Below are 19,146 nucleotides of genomic sequence, written 5' to 3'. Positions count from 1 at the left end.
TGAGGATTAAACCTCTAGCGATGTAGTCATCGTTCTCCCACTTGCACCTTTTCCGAATTTGTTCAACAGTGGCATCATCACCATGATCTTCAGGAATTGGTGTGCTGAGTACGTACACCACACTCATGCTGCTCAGAAAGAAGTGCATCTTCTTTTGCCATCTCCTAAAATCAATTCCCTCAAACGTATCAATTTTGGAGAAATTCGCCGTCATGTGTTTCATCGTAGCCGCCATCGATTATAACAGATAATTACTTTCGATTGTTGGAGGTTTTATAAGATTTCGTGTAGGGTAAAATAATCGATGACCGGATAAATCACTGAATCGTGGTATCACTTTCCGAAAGTAATTATTCGACCCTTATTGCCTGGGTTACACGAATATCACTTTGGGATAAGACAGAGATAATTCTTGTTTTTGGCACAAAACAAGAATCCTTTTACTTAAGAGTATTAAGGTGTTTTCTTTGTATGTGTGTATTACTTCTTCTCTTCACATCTTCTCATGAATGATAATCATCTATATATATAGGCACCCACAATTATTGGTAAAGATATATATATAATATCAATTGGCCTATTGATAATATATGTCTTCCATAACTTTAACAAGTGGTTTCATGAACAATAATATCATTTCCATTATCAAAGAAAAGGTTGTCACTTTTTCATAAGATATGTTATACTTTTCATTATCAAACAAGAGTGATTACATTCCACTTATTAAAGCAAAAGTGGTTACATTAATAATTCTTTCATGATATGATTACAAGTATTATTCATTTCACTTATTAAAGCAAAAGTGGTTAGAAGAATAATACTTCCATGAATCACTCAACCTTTTAGATAACACACCAAATCATAAATTTCATGCTAAATGTTTTATGTAGCTGCTTGTGCTTCCTCTTCAAAGGTAGCACTACAACACTTAGTGAAATTTAACATGAAAATGTTGTGTTGCCTCTTCATGGGTAGCACGAAAATGTCGTGCTGCCTCTTCATGGTTAGCATGAGAACACTTAGTCAAATCTCGTGCTGACTAAGAAGACATAGCACGAGAACACTTAGTCAAATCTCGTGCTGACTAAGAATACCTAGCACGAAAACATTTCATGCTTACTAAGATGACTAAGCACCACAACTCGTGCTTACTAAGAAGACTAAGCACGAAAACACTTAGTCAAATTTCGAGCTGACTAAGTCATTATAGTGACTAAAGGAAAACCACTTGGGTCCGGGTAATCTATCACTTAACGGGTGTACACTCCGTACCTCCTAACCCATTTACAAGTGTAGACTAAATCCTCAATTACACTAAATTTCCAACATACGCCTACATGATCCAAGTTTATTTTAGAGTTTTCGTGATATAACTCCACGAAATTATGGAGTACGTTCGATCAACTTAATATGCTTCAAACTAATTCCACCATTATCATACTTTCGTACAAGCGTAAGAGATACTCCATATATATTATTTTATTTTAAAATAATTTACAAAACTGATGATTGATAAGTTACACAATGAGTATTGATCAAAGAGCCAATGACTTAATGTTGGATATGTGAAGGAATATTAAAACAAATTATGTGGGACCACCTTGAAGTCACATCTGGTGACATAGAGTCACACTTGGTGACATATAAAAAGAATTGAGGATGGCCAAACGTGAGAGAACATGTTAGTACGTGAGTATATAGATCGAGCATTATTGGAGCTGTTGGAATTATATGTCACGTATGGTGACATTATCTTCACCAAATGTGAGATGTCAACTTGTCCAACAAGTTGAGAACATGTATTTCTTCTTCTAAGTTGTCCTATAAATATAACCCCCGTGTAAACTGTAAATGTGTGCACAAAAATAATAAAGAAAGATCTCTGGTTTGCGCCCGTGACTAAACCCTTCTCCGTGTGGAGTTGGGATATAACCAAGTTAAATCCTTATGTCATTTTATGCTTTTATTTGTCGTTCTTATGCTTTATTTATTTGTTTATCGTTCGTGGGTTTGGTGAGTGGTTTAAATCACCTGTCTTGTTTGGGTCCAAATTCCTAACAAGTGGTATCAAGAGCTTCAAGGTTACGAGTTCGGGCACGATGACGAATTGAAAGCAAGTGTTTTTCGATACGGTTGAAGAATCGGTTTTTTCACCAGGGTTGTTAAAACGAAGTGCTTAAGGATTTGTTTGCAACATGTATCGAGACCAGGTGACTTAGTTGTTCGCGATAATCTTGGGGTATGTCTATGTTCACACCAAGGTTAGTCTGATCTTGGCTTTTATGATGCAATTAGTCGACGAATTGTATTATGATAGTGATGGTTCGCGAAGGGTTACGGAGTTAGAGGTCGGGTCGATGGGTTCGTTGTGGAGAGATTTTTTCGGGAGATCCGGGTGTCGGATCTGAGTTCTCGTTCTTCGCGATCCCGTGCGAAAGAATGATTGAACTTTCAAATTCAAAGTTCCAGGAGCTGTTGGAGTAGAAAAATTGTAGCGGGTACGTTAACCGTTGGATCTACTTGATTTTTTGGTTGTGGATAGTAGACACGCTGATCTACACCTAGTAAAAATCTAAGGCTGATCTGACCGTTGAATTTTGAGATATGATTTTTCAAATCTGGGCATTTTTCAGGATGAAATTTTTCAGGTTTGATGACGCGAGCATTAGATGGTTATGTCTCGGAAACTTTGAGCGATACGAGCTATGTAGTGACCCGAACTTTTCCATGTTTACATATATATTAAATGAAATTGTTATTTACATGATTAAGTGTTTCCAACATGTTAAGCAATCAAACTTGTTAAGACTTGATTAATTGAAATAGGTTTCATATAGACAATTGACCACCCAAGTTGATCGGCGATTCACGAGCGTTAAAACTTGTAAAAACTATATGATGACATATATATGGATATATATATAGTTAACATGATATTATGATAAGTAAACATATCATTAAGTATATTAGCAATGAACTACATATGTAAAAACAAGACTACTAACTTAATGATTTTGAAACGAGACATATATGTAACGATTATCGTTGTAACGACATTTAATGTATATATATATCATATTAAGATATATTAATACATCATGATATCATGATAATGTAATAATTTAACATCTCATTTGATTTAATAAACAATGGGTTAACAACATTTAACAAGATCGTTAACCTAAAGGTTTCAAAACAACACTTACATGTAACGACTAACGATGACTTAACGACTCAGTTAAAATGTATATACATGTAGTGTTTTAATATGTATTCATATACTTTTGAAAGACTTCAAGACACTTATCAAAATACTTCTACTTAACAAAAATGCTTACAATTACATCCTCGTTCAGTTTCATCAACAATTCTACTCGTATGCACCCGTATTCGTACTCGTACAATACACAGCTTTTAGATGTGTGTACTATTGATATATACACTCCAATGATCAGATCTTAGGAGCCCATGTGAGTCACCTAACACATGTGGGAACCATCATTTGGCAACTAGCATGAAATATCTCATAAAATTACAAAAATATGAGTAATCATTCATGACTTATTTACATGAAAACAAAATTACATATCCTTTATATCTAATCCATACACCAACGACCAAAAACACCTACAAACACTTTCATTCTTCAATTTTCTTCATCTAATTAATCTCTCTCAAGTTCTATCTTCAAGTTCTAAGTGTTCTTCATAAATTCTACAAGTTCTAGTTTCATAAAATCAAGAATACTTCCAAGTTTGCTAGCTTACTTCCAATCTTGTAAAGTGATCATCCAACCTCAAGAAATCTTTTTTATTTACAGTAAGATATCTTTCTAATACAAGGTAATACTCATATTCAAACTTTAGTTCAATTTCTATAACTATAACAATCTTATTTCGAGTGATGATCTTACTTGAATTTGTTTTCGTGTCATGATTCTGCTTCAAGAACTTTCAAGCCATCCAAGGATCCTTTGAAGCTAGATCCATTTGTCTCTTTTCCAATAGGTTTATCCACAAAACTTGAGGTAGTAATGATGTTCTTAACATCATTCGATTCATACATATAAAGCTATCTTATTCGAAGGTTTAAACTTGAAATCACTAGAACATAGTTTAGTTAATTCTAAACTTGTTCGCAAACAAAAGTTAATCCTTCTAACTTGACTTTTAAAATCAACTAAACACATGTTCTATATCTATATGATATGCTAACTTAATGATTTAAAACCGAAAAACACGAAAATCACCGTAAAACCGGATATACGCCGTTGTAGTAACACCGCGGGCTATTTTGGGTTAGTTAATTAAAAACTATGATAAATTTTGATTTAAAAGTTATTCTTCTGGGAAAATGATTTTTCTTATGAACATGAAACTATATCCAAAAATCATGGTTAAACTCAAAGTGGAAGTATGTTTTCCAAAATGGTCATCTAGACGTCGTTCTTTCGACTGAAATGACTACCTTTATAAAAACGACTTGTAACCTGTAATTTTGACTATAAACTTATACTTTTTCTGTATAGATTCATAAACTTAAGTTCAATATGAAACCATAGCAATTGGATTCACTCAAAACGGATTTAAAACGAAGAAGTTATGGGTAAAACAAGATTGGTTATTTTTGCTTGTTGTAGCTACGTGAAAATTGGTAACAAATCTATATTAATCATATTCTAGCTAACTTATATTGTATTATACATGTATTCTAATATATTATGTAATCTTGGGATACCATAGACACGTATGCAAATGTTTTGACATATCATATCGACCCATCTATATATATTATTTGGAACAACCATAGACACTCTATATGCAGTAATGTTGGAGTTAGCTATACAGGGTTGAGGTTAATTCCAAAAATATATATAGTTTGAGTTGTGATCTAGCCTAAGACGTGTATACACTGGGTCGTGGATTGATTCAAGATAATATATATCGATTTATTTCTGTGAGTTGTAATCACTTGCATCCATAAATTTGCTTGAAAACAAAGGAACCAATGAGAACGCGACATGTGGCGCGAAAATCACATGTGATTAAAAAAAATTCGAAATTTTTTTTTTCGAAAATTTTTTTTCGAATTTTTTTTTTCGAAATTTTTTTTTAAAAATCATATGTGATTATGCATGTCAATCACATGTGATTGTAAACTCAATCACATGTGATTATGCATGACAAATCCAATCACATATGATTGTATAATTCAATCACATGTGATTATGCAGGTAAATCACATGTGATTGTAAAAAAAAAAATTAAAAAAACTTTTTTTTTTAAATTTCGAAAAAAAAATTTAAAATTTTTTTTTTAAAAAAAAATTTTTGAATTTTTTTTCAATCACATGTGATTTTCGCGACACATGTCGCGCTCTCATTGGTCCCTTGAATCTCAACTTAATTTATGGACTCAAATGAATATTCCTCTTATTTCTGTACATCTAATTATGGACAACTAGTTGTAGGTTACTAACGAGGACAACTGACTTAATACACTCAAATCTTTAAAACATAATAAAAATGGTTGTAATTATATTTTGATCATACTGTGATATATATGTACATATTTGTATAGGTTCGTGAATCGATCCGTGGCCAAGTCTTATTTTCGAGGAAGGAAATATCTGTGAAAGTGAATTATAGTCCCACTTTTAAAATCTAATATTTTTGGGATGAGAATACATGCAGGTTTTATAAATGATTTACAAAATAGACACAAGTACGTGAAACTACATTCTATGGTTGAATTATCGAAATCGAATATGCCCCTTTTTATTAAGTCTGGTAATCTAAGAATTAGGGAACAGACACCCTAATTGACGTGAATCCTAAAGATAGATCTATTGGGCCTAACAAACCCCATCCAAAGTACCAGATGCTTTAGTACTTCGAAATTTATATCATATCCGAAGGGTGTCCCGGAATGATGGGGATATTCTTATATATGCATCTTGTTAATGTCGGTTACCAGGTGTTCACCATATGAATGAATTTTATCTCTATGTATGGGATGTTTATTGAAATATGAAATCTTGTGGTCTATTATTATGATTTGATAATATATAGGTTAAACCTATAACTCACCAACATTTTTGTTGATGTTTTAAGCATGTTTATTCTCAGGTGATTATTAAGAGCTTCCGCTGTTGCATACTAAAATAAGGACAAGATTTGGAGTCCATGCTTGTATGATATTATGTAAAAACTGCATTCAAGAAACTTATTTTTGATGTAATATATTCTTATTGTAAACCATTATGTAATGGTCGTGTGTAAACGGTATATTTTAGATTATCATTATTTGATAATCTACGTAATACTTTTTAAACCTTTATAGATAAAATAAAGGTTATGGTTGTTTTAAAAATGAATGCAGTCTTTGAAAAACGTCTCATATAGAGGTCAAAACCTCGCTACGAAATCAATTAATATGGAACGTTTATAATCAATATGAACGGGACATTTCAGTTGGTATCCGAGCGTTGGTCTTAGAGAACCAGAATTTTGCATTAGTGTGTCTTATCGAGTTTGTTAGGATGCATTAGTGAGTCTGGACTTCGACCGTGTTTACTTGAAAAATGATTGCTTAACATTTTTTGTTGGAAACTATATATTAGTAACATGTAAATATTATGTGATATATTAATCTCTTAACGTGTTTGATATTGTGTGATAGATGTCTACCTCTAGTACAAATTCCATTGATTCACCTAATAATAATGAAGAGTCGAATATATTTTGGAAAGATTCAAAAATTCCCGAAGAGGAACCGGAAGAGGAAGAACTGGAAGAGGAGGAACCGAAAGAAGATGAACCAGAAGAGGAGGAATCGGAAGAGGAGGAACCAGAAGAAGAGGTTCCAGAGGAAGAAATATTGATACCTATAGTAAATCGAATAAATAAAAGAAAATCCTCAACCAACAGACCAAAGTTAATAATGGTCAATGGTGTTTCCGCCGAGGAAGCAAAATATTGGGAAGATTACCAATTTTTCGATGAATCGGATCCCGATGAGGATTCCGATGATGTTATAGAAATTACCTCGACCCAATTTAATAAAGCGACAGAAAATAATAAGGGAAAAGGTATAAAAATAGAGAAACCCGATTCCAACCCCGATGAACTTTATATGTATCGACAACATTCGTATTTCCTAAAATGTAACAATGACCCGGGAACCTCTAAACCACCAGGTTTTTCTAAACCATTGTGGAAAACGACGGCTCGTATTAGAGGAACACCATATATTCCTAGAAAATTAGGAAAACGAACCAAGTCCGAAGAAGAAGAAACCAGTGATTCAGATTAGAAGGTTGTAATCATGTTGTGTATTATATGTATTGTAGTGTGCTTGTACTTTTATGTTCTATGTAAAAATTGCTTGTATTGTTTGTTATTACGAATCTAATCCTTGTCTATTTTACAGTATAAAAACAAAATGGACGTTAAGGGTAGACAACCGAATATTTTAGAAGACCTACCAGAGGATATGATTGAGGAAATCTTGTCTAGAGTCGGTCAGAATTCATCAGCACATTTAGTTATGGCTAAATTAACTTGTCAAACATTTGAAAGACTTTCCAGAAATGCCTTAGTTTATAAAAGGCTTTCCTTTGATAGGTGGGGTATATCACATTGGGGGGACCGTAAGTTACGCCGTGTTTTCTTTAAAGCGTTAAATGCGGGAACCCAAATGCAATTTTACGCTACGGGTTAAGAACCTATTTTGACTCAACATATCCCAACATAGGATTTCGTGAATTAGAAAGAGCTTCTAACATGCAACATAAAGAAGCATGTTATGCTTACGGGTTAGTGATGTTCGCTTCTTACCAAAGTGAGAAAAAGAATATTGGATTGCAACTTTTAAATAAAACCTTCCCACAAGTGACGGATTCAGTATTTGGGGTGAGAAACAAGGTTTTTAGATTATTACGGGGCTGTTGGACATTACGAAACCCTCGTTCTTTTGACGACATTACAACATGCTGCCTAGCCAATGGTCATAACGGTTATTTTCCACAAGACCAAGGATGGGAAGTCGTCTTAGTAAAACCAGAATGCATGACTTGTTTCTGGACTTATGAATTACGTGTCTTTATTTCCTTTACTGAACAACTTGCGTATTAACTTGATTTATCTTCAAAACTGTCCTGTATCATAGTGTACTATATATCATATTATATGTAATATAGCGAAGTTGTAAGTTTGAAGAATATTTGTATGTGATATATTACTATAATCAGTTTTTTATATGGAATTGTAGTAGTTGAATTGTATATTAGCTACTAAGTATGAACTTAACGGGTAGGTAGTACCCGAATTTAAACTTATAAAACGCTAATATGAAGAAAAAGCTTTTATAAATGAGTTCATATTATGCTACGAGATACTATTGACTACTCTTAATATTCTGTATGATTAAATTGTTTCATTTGACTATTTTGAAGGAAATGGCACCGACTACTCGACACACCTTGAATATGAGCGAAGAGGAATTTCGTGCCTTTCTTGCTTCAAACATAGCCGCAGTACAGGCCGCGCGATATACCAACAATAACTCTGAATCTAGCAATACAGCTATCGGCGCAAGAAATTGTGTAGGATGCTCCTACAAGGAATTCACTGCCTGCAAACCTTCAGAATTTGATGGGACCGAAGGACCAATCGGATTGAAACTATGGACCGAGAAAGTTGAATCGGTGTTTGCCATAAGTAAGTGTGCTGAAGGAGACAAAGTGAAGTACGCTACGCATACCTTCACAGGTATTGCGTTAACATGGTGGAATACCTATCTAGAGCAAGTAGGACAAGATGCTGCTTACGCGCTACCGTGGTCAGCATTCAAGCCCTTGATGAACGAGAAGTACCGTCCCAGAACCGAGGTCAATAAGCTCAAGTCAGAACTTAGAGGGTTATGAACACAGGGATTCGATATTACTTCGTACGAAAGATGATTCACAAAATTGTGCCTATTGTGTCCGAGAGCGTTTGAAGATGAGGAAGAGAAGATCGACGCGTTTGTGAAAGGGTTACCGGAGAGAATCCAAGAAGATATAAGTTCACACGAGCCTGCCTCCATACAAAAGGCATGTAGAATGGCTCACAAACTAGTGAACCAGATTGAGGGGAGAATTAAAGAACAGGCGGCCGAAGAGGCCAACGTGAAGCTAGTCAAAAGAAAGTGGGAGGAAAACGGTGATAAGAGTCACCAAAACAACAACAACTATCCCAACAATCGCAACTACAACAAATGGCAAAACAACAACAACAACAACAACAACTACAACAATCATCCCAATAACAATAACAACCGCAACAACAACAACAATCAGAAGCAGCTATGCCAAAGGTGTGAAAAGTATCACTCGGGGTTCTGCACCAAATTTTGCAACAAGTGTAAAAGAAATGGTCATAACGCAGCGAAGTGTGAGGTCTACGGACCAGGGGTTAACAGAACGAAAGGAACAAATTGTAACGACCCGCACTTTTTCGATCATTCTATACTTATAAGATTAATATTTACATAAATTAAACCTTGCCAACTTGATAAGCAATCCAAATTGTTGAGACTTATGTTTCCGAAAAGAGTTTTACACAACGTTTGACCGTCTAGTTTGACCGATGATATCACGAACTATACAATATATGATAATTATACGTTTGTGTATATATATGTATATATACATATTTAACATGATTAAAGAATGTTTTAATATCTCATTTTGTATTAATAACAATAAGTTACAAGTATATTTTGAAACTACTAACTTAAGTTTTCAAAACGATAACTATACGTAACGTTATTTGACATAAATACTTAAGACTTATAATGTTATACATATATTGTATAAGTAATGTATTTAATCACTTTTAAAGACTTAAATACATAAAACCATGTAAGTGTATTCACAAAAGATAGCTATATTTGAATCCTCTTTCCATTTTTCACAAAATTTCTATACGTATACCTAGAGTATTTGTACTCGTATCATACCTAGCTTCTATACGTATTTACTATTGGTATATACATGTCAAATCACCACCTAACCAGCCCTTTATACTGCCCTTGGTATAAGGTAATTGAATTTGGAAGCTTATTGACTAATTACACAAGATTACAACTTGAAAATTTGTCCATGTCCCCCTCATAATCACGTTTTTAAGGAGGTCATGGGATCCTCATTTTGATTCAAGTATTACTCTCATTTTTCTAGCAAAACACACACTCTTCCATAGCCTTAAAACCCTTAATCAATTCAGCAAAGTTTCCAAGAAGATCTAGCTTCAAAAACCATACTAAAACACCATAAGAAAACCATACAAAAACACTTCAAGAAAACCTTCCAAGAACACCAACTTACTTCCAATCTTTCATCCACTTCTATCACCCTTTTGATTCTAGCTTCTTACTCCTCTTTTACAGCAATCTTATCCAAGGAACTTGAGGTAGAATTTATGTTCATAACCTTATTCGATTCATATATATATAGCTATCATATTTTGTGGTATACAAGTTTAACAACAAGAACATAGTTTGAATGTTTTCAAACTTGTTTGCAAACTAAATAGATCCTTCTAACTTAACTTTTAAAATACTTCAAGACCTGTAATATAACTTATGTATATGCTAATTTAACAAGGTAAAACTTGGTTTTTCAAAGTATAAGTATTTTTAGAAAAATGGTCATTAAATGATTTTGTTGTAACAAAAATGTTTAACTTCATATGTTTCACTAATGTTTCACTTATGCCGTATGATTTTGAATACAAACCAAGGTATTTACAGTTCATAGTCTTAAAGAAGAACTCGATCCAAGAAGATGGCAATTTGAATCAACGAAAACGGATTTGTAACGAAGAAACTATGACCGAAACAAAATTGGTTATCCTAGATCATTTCAACTACGGGATCAATTGGAAAAAAATGATATAAATCACATATTTCTAAGATAACATGATATTTTATATATATGTACTTATAATTCAATTTTATATGGTTCAGGATCACCCGTAAACAACACGAGAAGATTAATCATAAGATCCCATGATTGTACGCAACACGTCATTTGACAACACCGGTACTTTATGTACGCAACACGTCATTTGACAACACCGGTACCATGGGTCAAGATTAATCTCGACCAACACATATACGATGGGGTTTTATTGATTTCGTTGGGGGTTTTATTTATTTCATTGCGGGTATATTAAACATCTAAAAATGAACCATTAAAATTGAATTACTAACATCGGACTGCTAACTACGGACTAAGGAATTATTCAAAGTATTAAAAGTATAACAAGTATATATTTATAACGTTTGTTTAAAAATGAAAACATATTGATATATTATATATGGATAGGTTCGTGATATCAACCGGAAGACCGAGTCAAATTATTTATATCATCAAGACAAGAGTGAGTATATAGTCCCACTTTTAAACTCTAAATATTTCGGGATGAGAATACATGTATTTTATGTTTTACGATATGGACACAAGTAACTGAAAAATATGTTCTACGTTGAGTTGTACCACTGGCATACTTCCCTGTAGCTTGGTAACTAATATTTACAGCGGTATCGTAAACGCGAATCCTGTTGATAGATCTATCGGGCCTGACAACCCCAACCGGACTGGACGACCAGTATTCAACGGTTGCACAGTACTTCGTTTTGTGACTACACTTGGTACGGTGTAGTAAGATTTCATATTAAAGGGAATATGCGACGTGAAAATGTTAAGTATGGTTACCAAGTGCTCAACCACTTAGAATACTTTTATTAAACTGTTTATATACGAAATCTTGTGGTCTATATATATATTGCTGCCGGCATTAAACCTATATCTCACCAACTTTATGTTGACGTTTTAAACATGTCTATTCTCAGGTGATAATTAGAAGCTTCCGTTGCATCATGTTGGATCTAACCAGGATCTTGCGTACGCATGTTTGTGTCAAAAATAAAACTGCATATCCGAGATGTTGTATTGTAAAATATGCTAGAAACCGTGTTGTTGTCATCATTTGTAAAGTTTGTAAGTCGAAGATTATCGCTAAACGTTAATCTTCTTTTTATTGTCTTAAGCTTGTAACAAAAATAATGGTTATGGTTTGTAATGTATAATATATGCAGTTTTCTTTCAAAAATGTCTCATATAGAGGTCAATACCTCGCAATGAAATCATACGTTATCTAACGCGTTCTTATGGTTAAGGACGGGTTATGACATGTGGTATCAGAGCGTTGGTCTTAGCGAACCAGGTTTGCATTAGTGTGTCTAACCAAGAAGTCGTTAGGATACATTAGTAAAGTCTGGACTTTGACCGGGTCTGATTTTAAAAAAAAAAAAAAAAAACCATTGCTTATCACTGTTGGTTAAAATTTATGTGTAAATATTATGTAAGTACTAATGGGTTAGTTGTTGTGTGATAGATGTCGGGCTCGAAACTTATTATCACATTCAGCGACTCCGAATCAGAACCTTCAGATTGTGTTTCAGTCATTAACATATCCGATGACGAAAGTGGTATTTTTGGGGAAGACTCACAATTTCCGGATGAACCAACTATTGAAATATCGGAAAGTGAACCCGAGGAGGAAAGTGAACCCGAAGAGGAAAGTGAACCCGAAGAAGAAAGTGAACCCGAGGAAGAAATACTAGAAATTACGAAAGAAAAATTCGATCAAGGAAAGAAACGAAAAGCGAATGAATTAGAAAATTCAAATCCCGAACTTAGTGAGAATGACGTGGCACCAATTCCACTCAACACTACCACCCCTATTCCCGCTATTCCTATTAGTGCTATCCCGGCGTCTAGTTCTTCGGCTCCTCAGCCAAAACGTAGGCAGACAGCTAGGATAAGCGTTAGGCCATTCATTGGAACTAAACGCCCTAGAAAATAGACCGAACGATGCACTGCCGTATTAAACCATGGAATCAAATAATGTTTTGTATAATATTATTAGTGTGGTTTGCTTAAAGTTTGATGTAAGATAAGCATATGTAAAATAGCGAAGTATGAAATGCAATAATTTTCCATGGTTAAGTATTATTTAGATTGTAGTAATTGGTTCTGTACTAAGCTATTAAGTATGAACATTAACGGGTAGGTACTACCCAAGATATAATTATAAAACGCTAATAAGAAGAAAAGGCTTTTATAATAATACCTGGTTCATATTATTAACAAGCTATAATGTACTATAAATACACACTACATCTATAATAATCCATGTGAATAATTATTTTTTTTCATTAGGAAATGGCGCGATTGAATCGAATGACGGAACAAGAACTCGAGGAACTCATCAATCAACGAGTGAACGATAGAATGTTATGGGTCGAAGCTGCAAGAGCTGCTGCAGTTAATCCAAATCCTCGTGTAGGATGTACTTACAAGACTTTCCAAGCTTGCAAGCCCTCATCATTCAGTGGAACAGAAGGACCGATCGGTTTAACCCGATGGATAGAAAAAATGGAGACTGTGTTTAAAATCAGTGGTTGTGTTGAAAAGGACATGACCAAGTATGCATCATGCACTTTACAAGATAGTGCACTCACATGGTGGAAGAATTATGTGAAGGCGGTAGGAGGAGATGTAGCTTATGATACTCCATGGGAAGAATTCAAAACAATGATAATCACCGAGTATTGTCCAAGGAATGAGGTTATTAAGTTAGAAGATGAGTTACGAAGTTTGAAGGTGGTTGGTACTGAAATCACCAACTACAATCAGCGATTCATGGAATTGGTTTTACTATGTCCTGAATTGGTTCCAACCGAAGCACGGAAGATTGAAATGTACAAAGGTGGTTTGCCCAAAAAGGTCAAGGCAAACGTTACAGCATCGAAACCTAAGACAATTCATGAAGCTATAACCATGGCAAACGAGCTAATGGATCAGGTCATTTTAGACAAGAAAGCATTCAATACTGAGGTGAAGGTATTGGGGAACAAGAAAAAGTGGAATGGAGGTTATGATCGAGGTAACCCACAACAACCTTATAAGAAACAAGAAACCACGAAAGGTGCGGGTAGCGGTTCAGGCTTTGGTTACAAAGGACAAAGTCCTTTATGCAACCGTTGTCACAAACATCACTTTGGTTACTGTAGTGTGTTGTGCACCAAATGCAATCGACAGGGACATCTTGCTGAAGATTGTAAGGCTCTCGTTACAAATGCAAATGGTAACAAGACTCCTGCCACCAACGCAAATAGAACTGCTTTGGCTAACATTACTTGTTTTGGGTGTGGAAAACAAGGTCACTATAAGAGCCAGTGCCCGAATCAGAATGGTGGACCTGCACGTGGAAGAGCGTTTGTTATTAATGCTAGAGAGGCACGAGAAGACCCGGAGCTTGTTACGGGTACGTTTACCATTAATAACTTATCAGCATCTATTTTATTTGATACTGGCGCCGATAGAAGTTACGTGTGTATAAATTTTTACACTAAATTGAATTGTCCATCATTACCTCTGGATGCTAAGTACTTGATTGAGTTAGCTAATGGTAAACTAATTAAAGCCGATAAAATTTGTCGTGATTGTGAAATAAATCTAGCCGGAGAAACATTTAAAATCGACTTAATACCCGTAGAATTAGGAGGTTTTGATGTAATAGTCGGCATGGACTGGATGTCCAAAATAGGAGCGGAAGTTGTTTGTGCCAAGAAGGCAATTCGTATTCCTGGTAAGGATAAAATACCGGTGATGATTTATGGAGAGAAGGGTAATTCAAAGCTAAAACTCATTAGCTGTTTGAAAGCCAAGAAGTGTTTAGAAAAGGGATGTTACGCTATTTTAGCACATATTAATAAAGTCGAAAAGAAAGAAAAGTGCATCAACGACGTGCCTGTGGCAAGAGATTTTCCTGAAGTTTTTCCGGAAGAATTGCCGGGATTACCTCCATTTAGATCGGTAGAATTTCAAATAGATTTAGTACCAGGAGCTGCACCAGTGGCTCGTGCTCCATATAGACTTGCACCGTCCGAGTTAAAAGAACTTCAAAGTCAGTTAAAAGAATTACTGGACCGTGGATTCATACGACCGAGTACTTCACCGTGGGGAGCTCCAATTTTGTTTGTTAAGAAGAAAGATGGATCTTTCAGGATGTGTATAGACTATCGTGAATTAAATAAGTTAACTATCAAGAATCGATATCCACTACCGAGAATTGATGACTTATTTGATCAACTGCAAGGATCATGTATTTATTCGAAAATCGATCTAAGATCGGGCTATCATCAACTACGCGTTAAAGAAGAGGACATTCCGAAAACTGCTTTTCGGACACGTTATGGTCATTACGAATTTTTGGTTATGCCGTTTGGATTGACGAATGCGCCAGCTGTATTCATGGACCTCATGAATCGAGTTTGTAGTCCGTATTTAGATAAGTTTGTTATCGTTTTCATTGATGATATTCTTATCTATTCCAAGAGTGAGCAAGAGCATGAAGAGCATTTAAGGTTGATATTGGAGTTGTTAAGAAAAGAACAGCTATATGCTAAATTTTCTAAGTGTGCTTTTTGGTTGAAAGAAGTGCAATTTCTTGGCCATGTTGTTAATAGCGAAGGAATTCAGGTTGATCCAGCAAAAACTGAAACTATTGAAAAATGGGAGACTCCTAAGACACCAACACAGATACGCCAATTTTTGGGTTTAGCCGGTTATTATAGAAGGTTTATTCAAGATTTTTCCCGAATAGCTAAGCCATTGACAGCGTTAACGCAAAAAGGGAAGAAATATGAATGGACCTCGGAGCAGGAGAACGCATTTCAAATACTGAAGAAGAAGTTAACTACGGCGCCTATTTTATCGTTACCAGAAGGGAACGATGATTTTGAAATATATTGTGACGCTTCGCGACAAGGTTTTGGTTGTGTTCTTATGCAACGAAAGAAAGTAATTGCATTTGCATCCCGACAATTGAAGATTCACGAGCGGAATTATACGACGCACGATCTAGAACTGGGAGCAGTCGTGTTTGCATTGAAGATGTGGAGACATTACTTGTATGGGGTTAAATTCACTGTGTTTACTGATCATAAAAGCCTTCAACATATTTTTGATCAGAAACAATTGAACATGAGGCAACGTAGGTGGGTCGAGTTAATAAACGACTATGATTGTGAAATTCGTTATCATCCCGGGAAAGCGAATGTGGTGGCTGACGCACTAAGCAGAAAGGAACGAGAACCAATTCGAGTTCGAGCAATGAACATAAAAATTCGTATGAATCTCAACTCACAAATCAAAGAAGTTCAACGAGAAGCACTCAATAAAGAAAACATAAAGAATGAAATAATGAAGAAGTATGAGAAGCAACTCGTTATACGGGAAGACGGAATTAGATATTTTTCAAATCGTATTTGGGTACCGAAGTTGGGTGGATTAAGGAAGTTGATATTGAACGAGGCACATAAGACAAGATACTCGATACATCCTGGAGTTGGAAAGATGTATCAAGATCTTAAGACACGTTATTGGTGGCCTAATTTAAAGACCGACGTTGCAACATATGTTGGGGAGTGTTTAACTTGTTCCAAAGTCAAGGCAGAACACCAAAAGCCGTCAGGGTTACTTCAACAACCAGAAATTCCAGAATGGAAATGGGACGGTATTACCATGGATTTCATCACGAAGTTACCAAAGACTGCCTGGGGATACGACACCATTTGGGTAATTGTTGATCGTCTTACCAAATCTGCACATTTCTTGCCTATAAAGGAAACAGATAGAATGGAGAAATTATTACGATTATATATAAAGGAAATAGTTTCAAGGCATGGAATACCTATTTCCATTATATCCGATCGTGATAGTAGATTTACTTCAAAATTTTGGCAATCACTACAGGAGGCACTAGGAACTCGGTTGGATATGAGTACCGCATATCATCCACAAACCGATGGACAGAGTGAAAGAACGATTCAGACTCTCGAAGACATGCTCAGGGCATGTGTGATCGATTTTGGAAACGGATGGGATAAATATCTACCGTTAGCAGAATTCTCGTATAATAATAGTTATCATGCGAGCATTGGAGCTGCGCCATTCGAAGCATTGTACGGAAGGAAGTGTAGATCTCCTATCTGTTGGAATGAAGTAGGAGATCGACATTTAACTGGTCCCGAGATCATACATGAAACGACCGAGAAGATAGTACAAATCAAGGAGAGATTGAAAACAGCCCGTAGTCGCCAAAAGAGCTACGCCGATGTTCGAAGGAAACCATTAGAGTTTCAGGTCGGGGACATGGTTATGCTAAAGGTGTCACCTTGGAAAGGTGTAATACGTTTCGGCAAAAGGGGTAAACTGAACCCAAGATACGTAGGCCCGTTTAAGATCATCGAACGCATTGGACCGGTAGCTTATCGACTCGAGTTACCACAACAACTCGCCGGAGTACATAATACCTTTCACGTCTCAAACCTTAAGAAGTGTCTTGCAAAGGAAGACCTCACCATTCCTCTTGAAGAAATCCATGTCGACGAGAAACTACAATTCGTCGAAGAACCAATCGAAATCATGGACCGTGAAGTTAAACAGCTCAAACAGAGTAATATACCGATTGTTAAGGTTCGTTGGAATGCTAGAAGAGGTCCCGAGTTTACTTGGGAACGCGAGGATCAGATGAAACGAAAGTATCCGCACTTGTTTCTCGATGACGCAAAATAGGTACAATTTTAAAATTTCGGGACGAAATTTATTTAACGGGGAGGTAATGTAACGACCCGCACTTTTTCGATCATTCTATACTTATAAGATTAATATTTACATAAATTAAACCTTGCCAACTTGATAAGCAATCCAAATTGTTGAGACTTATGTTTCCGAAAAGAGTTTTACACAACGTTTGACCGTCTAGTTTGACCGATGATATCACGAACTATACAATATATGATAATTATACGTTTGTGTATATATATGTATATATACATATTTAACATGATTAAAGAATGTTTTAATATCTCATTTTGTATTAATAACAATAAGTTACAAGTATATTTTGAAACTACTAACTTAAGTTTTCAAAACGATAACTATACGTAACGTTATTTGACATAAATACTTAAGACTTATAATGTTATACATATATTGTATAAGTAATGTATTTAATCACTTTTAAAGACTTAAATACATAAAACCATGTAAGTGTATTCACAAAAGATAGCTATATTTGAATCCTCTTTCCATTTTTCACAAAATTTCTATACGTATACCTAGAGTATTTGTACTCGTATCATACCTAGCTTCTATACGTATTTACTATTGGTATATACATGTCAAATCACCACCTAACCAGCCCTTTATACTGCCCTTGGTATAAGGTAATTGAATTTGGAAGCTTATTGACTAATTACACAAGATTACAACTTGAAAATTTGTCCATGTCCCCCTCATAATCACGTTTTTAAGGAGGTCATGGGATCCTCATTTTGATTCAAGTATTACTCTCATTTTTCTAGCAAAACACACACTCTTCCATAGCCTTAAAACCCTTAATCAATTCAGCAAAGTTTCCAAGAAGATCTAGCTTCAAAAACCATACTAAAACACCATAAGAAAACCATACAAAAACACTTCAAGAAAACCTTCCAAGAACACCAACTTACTTCCAATCTTTCATCCACTTCTATCACCCTTTTGATTCTAGCTTCTTACTCCTCTTTTACAGCAATCTTATCCAAGGAACTTGAGGTAGAATTTATGTTCATAACCTTATTCGATTCATATATATATAGCTATCATATTTTGTGGTATACAAGTTTAACAACAAGAACATAGTTTGAATGTTTTCAAACTTGTTTGCAAACTAAATAGATCCTTCTAACTTAACTTTTAAAATACTTCAAGACCTGTAATATAACTTATGTATATGCTAATTTAACAAGGTAAAACTTGGTTTTTCAAAGTATAAGTATTTTTAGAAAAATGGTCATTAAATGATTTTGTTGTAACAAAAATGTTTAACTTCATATGTTTCACTAATGTTTCACTTATGCCGTATGATTTTGAATACAAACCAAGGTATTTACAGTTCATAGTCTTAAAGAAGAACTCGATCCAAGAAGATGGCAATTTGAATCAACGAAAACGGATTTGTAACGAAGAAACTATGACCGAAACAAA

This window comes from Rutidosis leptorrhynchoides, chromosome 8, assembly GCF_046630445.1.
Source record: "Rutidosis leptorrhynchoides isolate AG116_Rl617_1_P2 chromosome 8, CSIRO_AGI_Rlap_v1, whole genome shotgun sequence".
NCBI lineage: Eukaryota > Viridiplantae > Streptophyta > Magnoliopsida > Asterales > Asteraceae > Rutidosis > Rutidosis leptorrhynchoides.
This window is presented reverse-complemented; position numbering follows the sequence as displayed.